We start from the raw sequence: 17452 nt of genomic DNA, 5'->3' as shown, positions 1-17452 counted from the left end.
AGAACCTTAGGATCTGCTACTGTTTGTGATATCAGGGGATGGTGAAAAAGAAGCATAATGCCTTACATTAAAGGTCAGTCAATTCCCAATAGTATAACATAGGCCATACGGGTTGAGTGATTACGCATCAGAGTAATGATGTGCTTGGACATGGGCAACAATGTAGCCATAGTGTAATGAGCAAAAGAATATTTGATCTCTCTGACTGTGAACATGATGTGTGATGTCTCACTTAGTGGCTAATGTCAAGCTAGAAAGGTATCTTTCCCTCTCTCCTGAATTTGCTTAATATTTGACTTTCCGCAATGTCAATATGCTATTAAGTCTCACACAATATGGTAATGTTTAGCAGTATAACAATATGAACTAACAAATGGAGCAGCTTACTGCTGTAGGGCTTCTGCCCAGAAACAGAACTATGCTTGGAACCATGGAACATTAGTGGACAGGGGCTGAGACACCTTACCATTTCAGTATCATGAGCCTGAGTCAGACTAGCAATAGAGTCCGGCTTGCTCTCCTAACAAGACCAGAGAGACAAGTGAATTGACATTACAGAACACAACACTCCCAACGCCCTCAGGGATCGTGGTGACAGGACACCCCCTTTCACTCACACACTCCTACTCTTCCACATAAAATATGAAAGAGACAAGAAGGATGTTTGAAATGTTTATTTAAACTATTGTGCTCTAAAATGAAGTATATGTACCACAATCAGAAAACAACTGCCTAACAAAAATACCATTAACATAGTCAGCAAACCGTATATTAAAAAAAGCCCTGTCCTTTAATAAGACAGTTTAGCCTATCCACCCTCCACTTCCTACTGTAGCAAATGGATTATATAATGAAGATCTCTGGGAGTAGCATCAGGCCCCTTACCTTAGCATACACAGATGGACGTTCTACATCACATATACAGCCGTGATCTTCTCAGAAAATTCTGTTACATTACGTGTGTACCTATATGACCAGGCTCACATATCCATAAACAACAGCTGTATTTCTGTGTTGTGTCTAGGTGCTAGTGCCTGACCAGAACAGATTAACAAGGAGCATTGTGTTGAACCTTGTCTGCGGTGTTCAGGCTAAATCCAATTAGAAAACAAAACGAGAAAACAATTGCAGGTTCTGTATGAAAGTACATTGTGACACAAAAGCAAACATGTTTATATAATAACGTGTGAAAAGCAAACGGAGCCTGTGTCGTGTACAGTTAGGCTTATGTAGGGAAAACAACAATGGGCCATGCAGGAGACACATGACAACCCCCCTGGTCAGGATTGTAGCACGTAAAGGGATAGTAAATATAGAAAGATAAGCAAACTCAAAGATCACTGATATCAGCATGTTACACAGATGGGTTGAAATTGGATAATTTAACAAAATTAACCAACCAGTGTGTGCCAGAGTAATCCAGTATATAATTAGCCATTATAGAGGTGTAGGACTCAATGTTGAGGGTCTGATCCATGACCCAATCAAGACTCTCCAAAGTGCAACCATGATCTCCAGCTCCAGCAGATGCTGGCACTATCACCGGGCAACCTGCATGAACTTTGATGAAACTGTGCTCCAATAAATGCTGTGCTGGTGCTGAGGAACTAATGTTGGCCATTTTCTCCAGACTCCGATTGTGTAGAGATCGCAAACCCAAGAAACAGTCCTGATAATGCGTCACTAAGGGACTCATCAACAGGTTGATATCCAGGGCAACGGGCATCAGTAGAGCCAGGCAACCATTCAGTGCCCATTGAAAGGTGCACCAGATGCAGGGAAATACAGGTTGCATGCAGGTGAAGTAAACATGGCAGAAGGTTAGACACCAATACACATCTAATGCATGTAACAGGACCATTCCAGATAGCTGATGCATACTCTCGCAATAGTTCTGGAGCAATGCCAGGTCCAGGGCTGCCACAGAAGGAACAGCCATTTCGGAACAGCAGCAACAGGATGAGAAATACCGCAGTTTAGGAACAGCAAAAGCGGGAACCCACCAAACACACTGTAAAATGGACTGTATAAAAGCCTGAAGTATTCCAAAGATAGTTTGGAAAAATGTCACAAGGCCAGAGCCTACAAGTTTTAAAAAATGGGCTACATCCGCAGTGTCAGAAGCATCAAATATTTGATGTATTAGTTTCCCGAAATACTAGGGAAGATTTGTATTTATCAAAGACTGTATTTCAACAGTCATTCTAGCCACCTGCAATTCTAAAGTCGCAGGCAGATGTGAGACTTCTTGTTGGAACAATAATGCTTTGAGTCTGCTTAGCCTGCTAAAATCAGCCTTCAAAGTTGGAATGGAAGGCCACAATTCCATATGGAGGGGGAAACAAGACTTTTTTGCAACAAGTGACCAGCTGGGAACAGAGACTACACATGGGACTCCCACCCGCATACCACAACGGTCTTGATTATTAAGCATGAGATAGCTTCCATTGGAAAGTACTATAATAAAAAGGAGATTAGAGGGAACAGGAGTTCTTTCAAATAGCAAGCCAGATTAGGCACAGAGGCATTACATGCGTATCTTAACGTGCTGGATAGCAAGGGAATGTCTGGCAGTGTACTCACACTCTTCTCCCGTAAGAAAAATCTCCCTATCAGCATGTTCACAGTGATAGGTAAAAGGCAGGGACCAAAACTCATATATGTGGCTACTTCCCAGAGGTTCTTATCTACCTATTGGGAAATGTTTCATGCAAGCTATAAATTGAAAAGTCGATATGGGCAATGAAATAGCTCCATGTATTTACCATATGGACGAAGGTGTTTCAGCTATAGTGAATGAGAGCTTTTCTAATTTCTCTAATGTTGCAGGGTGTATGTTTCATCTTTCATAGCCATTGTTTGTTGCTTTTGTGTTCAATTAAAAGGCAGAAACAAAGCACTGCAGTTGAGGTAATACCAAGGAACGCTTCCATTTTTAAAAATTTTTGGCGTTCACCTAAACTGCATAATGGATCTTAGCTCACTCTGGCCATGATACAATTTTGACATATCATTCTGCATCACTTTATTAACGGATGAAACAATGCTCTTCCAATTATAACTACAAGATGATAACTTAGTAATACTGTTACCTACTACAGGAAGCACTTTATCCAGATTATCTTGATCAGTTTGTCTAAAACGTACAGCAGCTTCCATCTGCAATAATTTCCAAATTTCATTATAAACAGCATATAAAAATCTTTTAGAACGAGGTTACATTGGACCTAACTGAAATTAGATAGATTCATGTCCTCGGAAAGGAGAGAAAGATGTTGTTTGACTGCAGATACTGTAGAATGTTCTAGTCATTGCTGGCATAGCTTCCCCACTAATTAGGTGGTAAATATGTTAGAGTGGACTGACAGTGAGTACTGTGGATCTTGTCTGTTTGATTTGAACTCACGTGGAGTTAAAAAAAAAATGAGTGTGGAAACAATTTGTGTCCACTGGCCATGTTAACCACCCACCTGGATTAGAAAATGATGAGGGAACTGTGCCATTTTGTAATATGTCATTTAACTGAGCTTCGGTATAATTTGTATAAAATTGCCAATCATCAAAGCAGGCAAATACAGGAATAACAGGGGAATCTGGGGCCCGATGTACGACTGTTTTTTTGCAGTCGCAAAGGGGTTTTAGGCCCGTTTGCAACTGCAAAAAAAGTGTGGGCCATGTACCAACCTTATTTTGCAAGTCGCTAATCAATTAGCGACTCACAAAATAGGGTTAGTGACTCACTATTAGGAAAGTGTGTTCCAAGGGCATCCTTTCCTGATAGCGACTCCAAACCCCATGTATGAATGTTTTGCGACTGCAATTGCTTTCGTGAAACACTTGCAGTTTACTACCCTTCTCAGAAGGGTAGTAAGGTACTTGCAACTAGAGAGAGGTCCCAAGGGGGCTCCCTCCTCTTTGGGAATGCATGTGCAAATATATTTTAAGGGCAGGCAGTGGTCACTGGGACCACTGCCTGCCCTTAAAAAATTAAACTGAAAAGTTAACTTTTTATTTTATAAATGCATCCTGTTTTACCTTAAAACGGGCTGCATTAAAAAAAAAATACTGCTTTATTTAAAAGCAGTCCCAGACATAGGGGTCTGCTGACCCCAGCAGGCCACATCCCTGGGAGTGCTAGCCATTCCCAATGGGGTCGGCAAATTGCGACAGCCTCATTAATATTCATGAGGCATGCAATTTGTGATCCCATTGGGAATCACAAACAGTGTCTCAGACACTGTTGTACATAGCGTTTTGCAATTTAATGCAATTTGCTAGTCACGAAATGCTATTGTCGTACATCTGGCCCTTGATTCTTTAATTTTCGCTAATTCCAGACAAGTAGTCTGTTGAATTGTTTTGGAAAATAATCTGTGTGGGAATCAGACAAGCTCTAAATTAAACTTCTGTGCCCTGGACTTGTCAGGACTGTGTACCCCAAATAGATTTATGGTCAATTTTGTCTTTCCAGTAATCCTAGCCTTTCAGGGCCAGCTGGTCGACAAATGAAGCCACATATATTAGCTTGGTCTGGGTAAGTATATATTTTTTAGGTTGCGTTGGGACCAATTAGAAATAATATGACAGTGGGTCTGAAATATCATAGCTCGTGAAATATGTGTACTTGTCTGTCTGTGTTTTTGAACTTTCTTGTGGTGGAGTTGGACAGTGTTCCCACTGTGTATAATTTTAATGCGGATGCTATCTACTTGTCGTATACAAAAAATTATGTCCAGAACGTTTCAGCATAATTAGCTAAATTAAGATATAAATCTTCGGATTCACGCACAGTATAATATTCTAATTCAGAAAGCATTGAATTCAGTTTCAACATCCCAATCATCTGATTGTAACCCCGTGTTAGACCTGGGATCCCTGGTTGTCTGAGGTAGGTTTCTTGAAAACAAGGAGAGGGGCTCTAACGTACCAAAGGGACAGAGCACCAAAGACAGAAAGGTAAAAAATAATAGTTCCCTTTGTAGGTATTGCACATCTGTGTCACTCACAGACTTTTACACAGTATTGGGTTACAATTCTACACAGGAAGCTAAAGCACTTATTCCAAAAATATATCCCTTTTATTCCTCAATAACCTATATGTTAAAAACAAGTGTAAATGAACAATTTCAATTAAAAAGTTTTTTCAAGGCATATTAAAATCCATCAGTATTACTTTAGTAACACAATTTTTCTTTTTAAACTCATTACTCTACAAAGATTCCTGGAAAGGAAAATAGTGGGACATTTATATTTGTCTTTAACACAGTTAGTCCTGGAGTAATAAACAGCACTACCAAAAAGAGTAAAATGTTTGTATTGCTGCTGTCTTTCCACAGATCTAACACATTTCTTAGGCGTCAACTCGTTTCAGTGGCACAACATCATTAAAGCCACTTTCTTCAGGACAAGGGGTTTAGTTCAATCATCTCCATAATTAAATGTTACACATACCTAGGTTGAAAAAAGATTTATATAATAAAAAAATATATAGATATTTCTGAAAGAAGATTATATGTAACATAGTTGATAATCACTACCTAAAACAAATTGTTTCATAATATTTAAAAGTATTGTACATTTACATGCATGTATTAAATTTTTTTGCCCATAACTATTTTATCACGAGCTAAGCATTTTATATATACTATATTTAGCTCTGGGGGTCCATAAGTACTCTAAACATCCCAGCAGAGGTCTGTCTCGTATGACAAAATACATTCACCACCAATAATAACCCATTCAACCATACATTTCTACAATTCTTAGTCGAAAAGCACTCAATTGGATTTCATTCCATAAGGTTATATATCTTTTTTTTTAAACCTTGTATTTAAGATTTTCCCTCATATGTAACAAACATTACAGCTTCTGATAACCATAGTAGTGACATGCGTTTGTCGGCGATGTGGAAAAACACTTTTTTCCGCCCGCGAGAAGTGGGAAACACACAGCCAAATTAGTATAGCAAAACAGGTCAATTCCCGTCCGCCGTGGTGTGACGTGCACCGCCATCAAAGTGCGCCCGCCACCGGGGCGGTGTGAACCAATGGAGACGCACCGCTGTGCGGAATGACGTCCGCCCGCTCCACAAATTAGGATGGCCCAAACAAGCAGATGCACCGCAGTAGAGACACCGCCCAACCAGACACAGAAGAAACTCGACAGCGGAGCGCGATAGCTGAGTCCCGGTCCACACCACCCAGTCACGACCGTCATGGACCCAGCTCTACATGTGTTACCGGTGCTGTACCTGCTACAGCACTATCATCTAATGGGCCGCCGCGGACCCGCAACTACACAAAAACAATACACAACACACAGGCTGACACAGGGTCCAAATCCACTGCAGATACCCTGCTGGGGGCAGCAACAACACATTAACAAAGGCACCCACACATGACCCATCTGCCACCAAGTCACCCCTCTGCATCCTGGACACACATCGACCGCATACTTGCTGCAATGTCCCGGTCACGTACTGCAGCGCTGAACACATGCGCACAATGCAGAAGGCAGGGCCACTCCAAATCATGGGCAGGGCACAAAGACCCCAGGGACACACCTCCTCCCACCACACATCAGCACACCCCATGAAGTCACAGGCCATGTGCCCATCCTGTGCACACCCATGCACAACAAGCCAGGTCATTCCACACCCTGCACCACACAACAAACAACCAGGGAGACAGCCACTACAGGTGTGGCTGCAAAGTAACACACAGCACAGTGCCAGGGAAACACACACCACAACATCACCACACACATGGAAACAAACATGAGTACAAGGACCAAATTAACACATACAAGGAACAAACATGCAAATGGATACACAGCCTGCATAGTCACACATACATACCACACACACAGACACCCAAAATGCCAACAGCAATGGAGCACTACAAATCGCAAGCCAAAGTTGTATGGACACAAATGGAAGGCCATGTAGACACACAACAAGCATGGGCACATCACATGCAAGACAAGGAACACAGAACACCCCTCTCAGACCATCAAACCACACATGGCTGGTACAGACGGTGAAGTTAAACCACAGGCACCACAGTGCAACAACACAGGCAGACAGCAAGGCATACCAGGCAAAGGCACAAGGAAGAAAGCAAGTCATGGAAGTCTAACTGGGAATAGCCAAACATACATAGAACCACCTCATAGGAGTACACCAGCAGCACAACACACAGGGCCCATATACATACTCCATTACTGACAAACACCAGGAGGAATGTACACAACACAACAGCAGCACACAACACCAGTGCCACACGCACTGAAGGCTGCCAATACTTGCCAGTCCATACACACACAAACAAACACACACCCTGGGTGTAGCCACAAACATCACACACACAGGGATTCCATAGCAAATGTCTGCATATAAACATCACACAAACACAAAACACAACTGAAACACACACAGAACTCCAACAGAAACAAACTGCAGGAGAGTAGGGTCTGCTTCCTATGGTCACCCCCACTTTTTGATGTGATACTCTGGTTTTTTCGACTTTGGACTGTCTGTGGCCCTGCTAATCAGGACCACAGTCTAGCTGTTCTCTCTCTAAATTGATACCATGTACTTTAGGTACATACCCGATTGGGTATTGGGTCACCTTTGTGAGTCCCTGTATAGTGTACCATAGGTACCCAGGGCATAGGTGCATCCAAGGCTACCAGGGACTGCAGCATGTATTATGCCACCCCTGGCTGGCCCTCCAAACTGACACCACAGGTCTGTTCACACAGCTTGGGTAAGGTGGTGTAATCACCCCTTACTTAGATATAGTATACCTATATCTACCTTAAATATAGACACATATTAACCTATCAGTCACACCTATGGCAGGCCTTATCAATCCTGGAGGCAAAGTGCTTGGTTTTATGTGAGAGGGTACCCTAGCATAAGCTGAGCCCCTCTGCAGCTTTCGGAACCATCTCCTTACAGCTGTTTTATGATATAGCCATTCCATATACTCTTAAGTGCATTATAATCCTTGTGGTTAAAGCTAACTTTGGTTTGGCTTTATCAAAACATGTTGTGTAAGGTGTCAAACACTTTGGAATACTCCTGCTGCCGGACTAAACCCCGGCGGGGGAGGCCTGGACAATAGGTTTCCTGTTCCAGCACCTCCCCAGACAGGCTTTAGTGTATTGGGGCAGGGTGGGTTGCATTCAGTGAATGCTTTTCAGACACTGCCTGGGGCACACTAGGTGCTCAATGCATTTCCCAGTTCAAACCGGTTGCTGGGGCACTCATCCCCAGCTCTGGCAGGAAACTGGACAAAGGGGAAGGGGTATAACCACCCCCTCCCCAGGTCCACCCATAGGAGGGTCCTTAGAGTTAGCCCAACCCCTATTCTTGCTATAAGAATAGGATCCCAGTTCCTAAGACTTTAGATTACCCTGGATGAAACTCTGCAATATATATCTTGGACCTTTGACATTCCATATTGACTGGAAGACGGAAGAAAACTCCCTTGTGGTCAAGGAGTGACCACCCTGTTCCAACAGGCACCAACTGCATCTTTGCCAGTCTGCATTTTCGAGGCTCCCGCCCCATCCCGAAGAACCTGCAACTCAGAACATGGACTTCCAGACATTACTGACGCTGACCTGCGATCCCAGCAAAGCTGAGACCTGTGGCAGACACGAGAGACGTGGGACCAGAACTCATGGACATCCTGCATCTTTGCAACTACACCTACTTCCCGAGGTATCCTGAAGTTGTGCATTCGGGTATTTGAATCCCCTGCCCTGAGCACCTTTTGCACTGAAGCTCAGAGGCCTACACTCCACGAGTGTCCCATGGGCCCGCTTTGTGCATTTCATCTCAATGCGCCTTTGCAGTTCCTAGTCCGTTGGCTAGTGAGCCCCCTTGAAGGCCAATCCTTGATTTACTTTGCTTTCCTGGTTGCTCTAGGGTTGGTCTAACACGTCTCTAAAGGAGGAGTTCCTCAGACCTTGCTGTCCTGCACCGAAGCCAATCTCGACATCCAGTGTGGATTGCATTTGCCAAGGCTTGTTGAGTCCAAACCAGATTCTGACACCGCAGTCAGCAAGATCTTTCATGGTACAGCTGGAATACAGCTCCTGTTCATGGTCGACGCCTCCTGGACCACGTGGCTGAAGAGAAAAGCTTCACCTTTTTCACCTGAAATCACGCGAAATTGGCTGGCATCTTCCCATCGCCATCCTGGTCACTGGCTAGTGACCCAGACTCTCTCCCTTCTGCTTTCAGGTTCTTCACATCTCGGATCCAACCTTGGATCCACCCGGACACTTCTCTGGTCGCCAACAGCATTTCTTCGCAGCTCTCCATTGGAATCGACGACGAAACCAGACATCAAAAGACACCTATTCCATGGGTGAGGTACCTCGACTACTCTGGTAGTCTCGTGGGTCTTGACTCTCAAAGTGTCTAACTCTAAAAGGGTTCCATCGTAGTTCACCTAGAAGTGCCCTTAATCTTTAAAATTGTAACTTGTTCATTTCCCATAGAAACTCAATGGTAACCCGTGGCTGTGTTCAGACACTGCAAGCGTCTCCCGTGGGCCTCCTGCATCCTAACCTTTGGTGGTTCTAGGCAGCCCCAGCGAGTCCACAGGCCCTAGGCCTGCTTTCTAACTCAGACGTGGTTCTTATACCACTATTTTAGTATATGGTTTGTGAGGCTCCTAGGGCATAACGTATACTGTGCAACTTATCGTATGCTAATTCCTTGTATTGTACTTTTACCTCTGACCTCATAAAGAGTCCAGAGGGGTTGTGTTTAGAATAAATACATATATATTTGATATATACCTTGTGTGGTGTGCTTTCATTTGATCATTCAAGAGATTATAATTGGTAAAACAACTTGCTTAACTCGCCTCGAAGTCTTAGCCTGAAGGCTGCTCTCCACAGCTACTACTAGGATAGCGTTCTATAAGGTTGACTTTACAACCTACCATCAATAAGGGTCGTTTGGACTGGTGCAAGGTGCCCACTAGAGTACTGGACATCATATAGCAGGCCAACTTCTCAAAAGGGGGTGCTCAGAGTCCTCCAGCCATAGGTTCCAAAAGTGTGTTTTTAAGCAGGTTTGCAGGGCTCAAAACCCTGGGAACTACAGTGGAGCACTAAACGTGCTTGCTGACTTCGGGGAGCCATAAAAACCACATGGCACTCCCAAGGTCACCTTGACGCCTGCCGGGGTCAAAGGTCAACCTGTAAGGGGGTGGTCAAATTCCTCCAGCCAGAGGCTCCAGAGGTGTGCGTTTTTAGGCACGTTTGCAGGGCTCAAAACGCTGGGAACTACTGTGGCGCCCTAAGCGTGCTTGCTGACTTCGGGGAGCCAAAAAACCCCATGGCACTCCCAAGGTCACCTTGACGCCTCCCGGGGTAAAAGGTCAAACTGTAAGGGGGTGGTCAAATTCCTCCAGCCAGAGGCTCCAAACGTGTGCGTTTTAAGTAGGTACAAAGCGGTTTGCAGGGCTCAAAAACTACTGTGGAGCACTAAATGTGCTTGCTGACTTCGGGGAGCCATAAAAACCACGTGACACTCCGAAGGTCACCTTGATACCTCCCGGGGTCAAAGGTCAACCTGTGAGGGGGTGGTCAAATTCCTCCAGCCAGAGGCTCCAAAAGTGTGCATTTTTAAGCAGGTTTGCAGGGCTCAAAACGCTGGGAACTACTGTGGATCCCTAAACGTGCTTGCTGACTTCGGAGAGCCATAAAAACCACATGACTCTCCCAAGGTCAGCTTGACACCTCCTGGTGTCAAAGTTCAAAGGTCAACCTGGAAGGGGGTGGTTAAATTTCTCCAGCCACAGGCTCCAAAAGTGTTTGTTTTAAGCAGGTACAAAGCTGTTTGCAGGGCTCAAAAACTACTGGGGAGTCCTAAACGTGCTTGCTGACTTCGGGGAGCCATAGAAATCACATTACACTCCCAAGGTCACCTTGACACCTCCCGGGGTCAAAGGTCAACCTGTAAGTGGGTCGTCTAATTCCTCCAGCCAGAGGCTCCAAAAGTGTTTGTTTTTAAGCAGGTTTGCAGGGCTCAAAACGCTGGGAACGATTGTGGAGCCCTAAACGTGTTTGCTGAATTCAGGGAGCCATAAAAACCATATGACACTCCCAAGTTCACCGTGACGCCTCCTGGGTCAAAGGTCAACCTGTAAGGGGGTGGTCAAATTCCTCCAGCCAGAGGCTCCAAAAGTTTGTGTTTTTAAGCAGGTACAAAGCAGTTTGCAGTGCTCAATAACTACTGTGTAGCCCTAAAAGTGCTTCCTGACTTCAGGGAGCCATAAAACCCACATGACACTCCCAAGGTCACCTTGACGCCACCCGGGGTCAAAAGTCAACCTATAAGGGGGTGGGCAAGTTCCTCCAGCCAGAGGCACCAAAAGTATGCATTTTTAAGCAGGTAGAAAGTGGTTTGCAGGGCTCATAAACTGCTGTGGAGCCCTAAACGTGCTTGCTGAATTCAGGGAGCCATTGACGCCTCCTGGGGGTCAAAGGTCGACCTATAAGGGGGTTGGTAAACTCCTCCAGCCAGAGGTTTCAAAAGTGTGTGTTTTTAAGCAGGTTTGCAGGGCTCAAAACCATGGGAACTACTGTGGAGCCCTAAGCGTGCTTGCGGACTTCGGGGAGTCATAAAAACCACATGACACTCCCAAGGTCACCTTGACGCCTCCCCGGGTCAAAGGTCAACCTGTAAGGGGGTGGTCAAATTCCACCAGCCATAGGCTCCGAAATTGTACGTTTTTAAGCAGGTTTGCAGGGCTCAAAACGCTGGGATCTACTGTGGAGCCCTAAACGTGCTTGCTGACTACGGGGAGCCATAAAAACAACATGCTTCTCCCAAGGTCACCTTGACTCCTCCTGGGGTCAAAGGTCAACCTGTAAGGGGGTGGTCAAATTCCTCCAGCCAGGGGCTCCAAAAGTTTGTGTTTTTAAGCAGGTATAAAGCGGTTTGCAGGGCTAAAAAACTACTGTAGAGCCCTTAACGTGCTTGCTGACTTCGGGGAGCCAAAAAAATGCACATGACACTCCCAAAGTCACTTTGACGCCTCCCGGGTCAAAGGTAAACCTGGAAGGGGGTGGTCAGATTGCTCCAGCCAGAGGCTCCAAAAGTGCGTTTTTAAGCAGGTTTGCAGGGCTCAAAACGCTGGGAACTACTGTGGATCCCTAAACGTGCTTGCTGACTTCGGGGAACCATAAAACCCACATGACGCTCCCAAGGTCACCTTGATGCCTCACGGGGTCAAAGGTCAACCTGTAAGGGGGTGATCAAATTCCTCCAGCCAGAGGCTCCAAAAGTGTGCCTTTCTAAGCAGGTACAAAGTGGTTTGCAGGGCTCAAAAACTACTGTGGAGCCCTAAATGTGCTTGCTAACTTCAGGGAGCCATAAAACCCCCATGACACTCCCAAGGTCACCTTAAAGCCTCCCCGGGTCAAAGGTCAACCTGTACGGGGGTAGTCAAACTCCTACAGCCAGAGGCTCCAAAAGTGTGCGTTTTTAAGCAGGTTTGCAGGGCTCAAAATGCTGGGAACTACTGTGGAGCCCTAAACGTGCTTGCTGACTTCGGACAGCCATAAAAATTACATGACACTCCCAAGGTCACCTTGACGCCTCCCGGGGTCAAAGGTCAACCTGTAAGGGGGTGTATGAGAGTAGGGTCTGCTTCCTATGGTTACCCCCACTTTTTGCTGTGCTTCACTGTTTTTTCACGTTAGTATGGCTGTGGCCCTGCTAATCAGGACCACAGCCTAGCTGTTTTCTCTCTAAATTGATACCATGTACTTTAGGTACATACCAGATTAGTTACTGGGTCACCCTTGTGAGCCCCTGTATAGGATACCCAGGGCAAAGGTGCACCCTAGGCCTACCAGGGGCTGCAGCATGTATTGTGCCACCCCTGGTTAGCCTTCCAAACTGACACCACAGGTCTGCAATTGCAACCTGGGTAAGGTGGTGTAATCACCCCTTACTTATATATATTATACCTATATCTATCTATATATATATATATATATATATATATATATATATATATATATATATATATATATATATAACCTACTGGCGGTCGCCAGTAGGTATATATAGTTAGGATTTTTTCTCTATGGAACTTTTGAAAATTCTATGTCTAATAACTTTGGTGTTTGTGGACGGAATCGGCTGAAATTTTCAGGAAAATGGCACATTTTGTTTCTGAGCAGGCCCTTAAAATTTGGGGGGGTTTCGTCAAGGGGGGGCCGAGAAAAAAGGGGGGTCCCAAAACGCGTTTTTAACATTGAGTTTTCCATAGGGCGTTTGGCCTCACTTTTAGCTCGAACGGCTGAATGGATTTGCACGAAACTTGGCAAAATTGTAGGGACTGTTAGCCCGATGTGCCTTTGCTGGGTCTCAATATATGTGCTCCAGTGGATTTTGAGAAATGAACGTTTAAAAAAACAGATATATCTGTGACAGCGTCCCGGGTAGCGCTCCGGTTCGCGAACTTTTCGAGTAACGGAGCTTTGCGAAGCGAAGCTGATTGGCTCTCCGGTGTCTGTCAACATTCTAAACAGTCCGGAGCGGCCGCCATCTTGTCTCTCGGTAGGATCGAGAGACAAGAAGAGGAGAAAAACGAAGGGGGAATTTAATGAAAGGGGGCAAGGTAGACCCTTCTTAACCCCCTAGGAATGATCTTGGGGTTATTAAAGGGTCCCGTGGGGCAAATTAAAAAAATTGATTTTTTTGCGGTAGAAGCACATTCCGGTTCACGAACCGGGAGCGAATCGGGACGCGAAATGGGAATTCGCCATTTTGTGTTTCGTTTTAATTAAATTACAAGATGGAGGAAAAACAACGTGAGAAATGGGTATAAGGGGGTACGGGAGACGTATCCTGACCCCCTATGTTTTCTGAGGGTGGCTGAGGATGCTCATATATGTTGATACTTGTCTTCCAGCAGCTGCGCGTGAGCGTATTTTTTTTTTTTTTGCTGCGTGACGTCTGTTAACGTTCGATTCGAAGGAAATCAGGAAGTGTTGAATGCCATTTTGACACTGCGAGTAAATATATTGTTAAAAATAATTGTTATAAATTAATCCGTATTGATAAACATTGTCTGCGCAATCTTGCTTTTTTTCCAATGCCACACTTTTGTCGTGCACGGCAGCCATTTTAGATGCTTTGACCAGACCCACTCTCTGCACGCCGCCGATCGTGACGTCTGTTAACGTTCGATTAGAAGGAAATCAGGAAGTGTTGACCGCCATTTTGACACAGCGTTTAAATTTATTGTTAAAAATAATTGTTATAAATTAATCTGTATTGATAAACATTGTCTGCGCCATCTTGCTTTTTTTCCAATGCCACACTTTTGTCGTGCACGGCAGCCATTTTAGATGCCTTGACCAGACCCACTCTCTGCACGCCGCCGATCCTCAGCATGGCTCCCCACCCTCGCAAGCATCTCCCCCTTGCACTGGTCACCCCCGCTCTCTGTCTTATGCATGGGCCATAAACCTCCCCCCATCTGCGCTGCTCTTCCCTGAGAATCACACCCTGTGCCCGCCCGACACCTCCCTTTCACCCTATTCACTACCGCACCCTCTGACACTCCTCTTCCTTTGTGTCTGATTGTCCAGGCCGGTCCCAGGCTATCACCTAGCCCTGCGGATGTAGTTTATGGCCTCAACTGTAAAGAATCACACCTCTTCAAAGGAGTTACAGTAGATCAAGGCCCCCACCTTATGAGATCCTTCACACCACACGCGTTCCTACTATCTGATAACGATCCTGTATTGTGATTGGGGAGGGGATTCTCACTGTGAGGGTGTGTGGGACCGAGCCTGAAGCTGAAGATTCCAGGGATGCCTTTTTGTACATCAAAGTCTTCACAATTATGTGTCACATTAAAAATATATAGCACTCCAACAAAGTAGTAGGATTATAACACTTTAATAACTTATAAATATATACAACGCATCAAAAACAGTAAACACGTTAAAAAAACATTTTTTAAACAAAAGCAACAATGGTTAGTAGCGGTCTGTTGTGCGAATAGTCCGAAGGCAGCACAACGCGCCGAGATCTGGACGGCACCCAGGTGATGTCCTTTACTTGCCGCACTAGTCTTGGCATCCTACAATGCTGCACCGAAAAACGGCGTGGGGCGCCCGGGGGGGGGGGGGGGGGGGGAGTGGAGGCGGCGTGAACGGGCCTCCCCAGGTGGAGGCTCGGCTGCTGTAGTGGGGCGCCCTTTTACCGTTTCAGTCACCAATCAGCAGTTTTCCGCCCGCTTTTGCTGCACTGTGCCTCATCCGCCATTCAGCTGTTTACCGCCCGCTCTTGCGGCTACAGCGTCTCGTCCACCATCCAGTAGAATTGCGCCCACTCTTGCTGGCTGCTACAGGACTCTTAAAATGGCGGCCGGCTCTTCGGATTTGGGCCTGGTCCACTAAAATGGCCGTGGGACACATTTGAACTCGGACATTTGCCTGCTAGGGCTTGGGCCCCATTCTCGAAAGCGTCCCCTCAGCCTTGAAGATTCTACAAAAGTCATCGGGGCCCCTGACTCCCGCAGGCTTCCGGTGGGGAGCGGCTGCCATGATTGCTTGCGGAATGGCCACGACGGAGCTATGAGATGGTGGTGCTCTCATGCTGACGCCAGCTTCAGTCTGAAACATCCAGAAACACTGTAGACTATCAATTCGATGAGTTCCGGTGGAGCCCCAACGTGACCCGGTAGGGAAGAACTTGCCCTCCCCTTTTTTGAGTGATAGTTCTTGTTGCCTGTCCCCTCTGTTGTCATCTAACGGAACCTTTTTGGATTGCCGAGTGAGAAAAAAAAGGTGGGGCTTTCATCGTTTGGGAAAAAAAAGTTTTTCAATCCAATGAAAAGTGTTATTTTTAAGTCATATGATCAAGCATTTCATCATTAGGAAACCAAAAGTAAAATGAACCAATGAAAAGTTTTATAAACAAGTCGCATGACCTGTTATGCGGCTTTGGGCTATAAAAAGCCTACAAAATCCGTTGGCCTGTGAGGCGGCGTCAGTAGGGGACCGATGTGCGAATAGGCCGAAGGCAGCACAACGCGTCGAGATCCGGATGGCACCGAGGTGGTGTCCAGCAAGTTGCCGCACTGGTGTGGCTATCCTACAATGCTGCGCCGAAAGACGGCGTGGGGTGCCCGGGGGGGGGAGTCGCAAATGGGCCTCTCCCCCCTCCCTAGGTGGAGGCACCTCATGTGCAGTGCAGCGCCCTTTGCCGTTTCACTCACCGTTCAGCAGAGTTGTGCCCGCTCTTGCGGTACAGCGAGTCACCCGCCATCTAGCTGAGTTCCGCCCGCTCTTGCGGTACAGCGACTCACCCGCCATCCAGCTGAGTTCCGCCCGCTCTTGCGGTACAGCGACTCACCCGCCATCCAGCTGAGTTTCGGTTACTCTTGCGGTACAGTGACTCGAACGCGCCGAGATCCGGATGGCACCGAGGTGGTGTCCAGCAAGTTTCACTGGTGTGGCCATCCTACAATGCTGCGCCGAAAGACGGCGTGGGGTGCCCGGGGGGGGAGGCGGCGCAAACGGGCCTCTCTCGCCTCCCCAGGTGGAGGCACCTCATCTGCAGTGGGGTGCCCCTTAGCGTTTCACTCGCCTTCCAGATGCATTGCGCCCGCTCTTGCGGCACAGTGCCTCACCCCCCATCCAGCTGAGTTGCGCCCGCTCTTGCGGCTACAGCGTCTCGCCCACCATCCAGCTGAATTGCGCTTACTCTTGCAGTGCAGCGAAAGGCGGCTGCAACAAGACTTTCAAAATGGCGGCCGGCTCTTTGGATTTGGGCCTGGTCCACTAAAATGGCCCTGGGACACCTTGGAACTCGGACGCTTGCCTGCTAGGGCATGGGCCCCATTCACGAAAGCGTCCCCTCTTTTGTCTGATTGTTCCTGTTGCCTATCTCTTCTGTTGTCATTTAACGGAACCTTTTTGGACTGCCGAAAGGGGTTCTGGTCCGACCGCTGGTTGGTGGAGACATTTTGACTATATCCTGGACCTGTCCGGCCTCGCCCAAAATGGCGCCGGTATAAATGGGACTCGTAACTCCTTGTTGTGTACTGGTTGCCCAACCTTGATATCACGAGATACGTATGCAGTTTTGAAGCACATGGCGGGCGGGGATGAGAATTGATTGAACATTTGGACATCCCTATTGATATTAAGTTCTGATGTGTTATTGATTACTGTACTATTGAAAGTTCTAATTAACGTCACCTATGATACTTGCCCGCAAATGTATATCTAGATAATTTTATTGTAACTGACCCTGTCGTATTTTAATTATAAAATGTACGTCCACCGATTCCGCAACTGTTAGACACCTTAGTTCTTGCAACCTAATGGCCCGCTCGTTACGTTCTTCTACAGTGTAAATGTCCCCTCATCATATACGATTCCAGTTTGCTCCGTG

The sequence above is a fragment of the Lissotriton vulgaris genome, chromosome 12, assembly GCF_964263255.1.
Source record: "Lissotriton vulgaris chromosome 12, aLisVul1.2, whole genome shotgun sequence".
Lineage (NCBI taxonomy): Eukaryota > Metazoa > Chordata > Amphibia > Caudata > Salamandridae > Lissotriton > Lissotriton vulgaris.
This window is presented reverse-complemented; position numbering follows the sequence as displayed.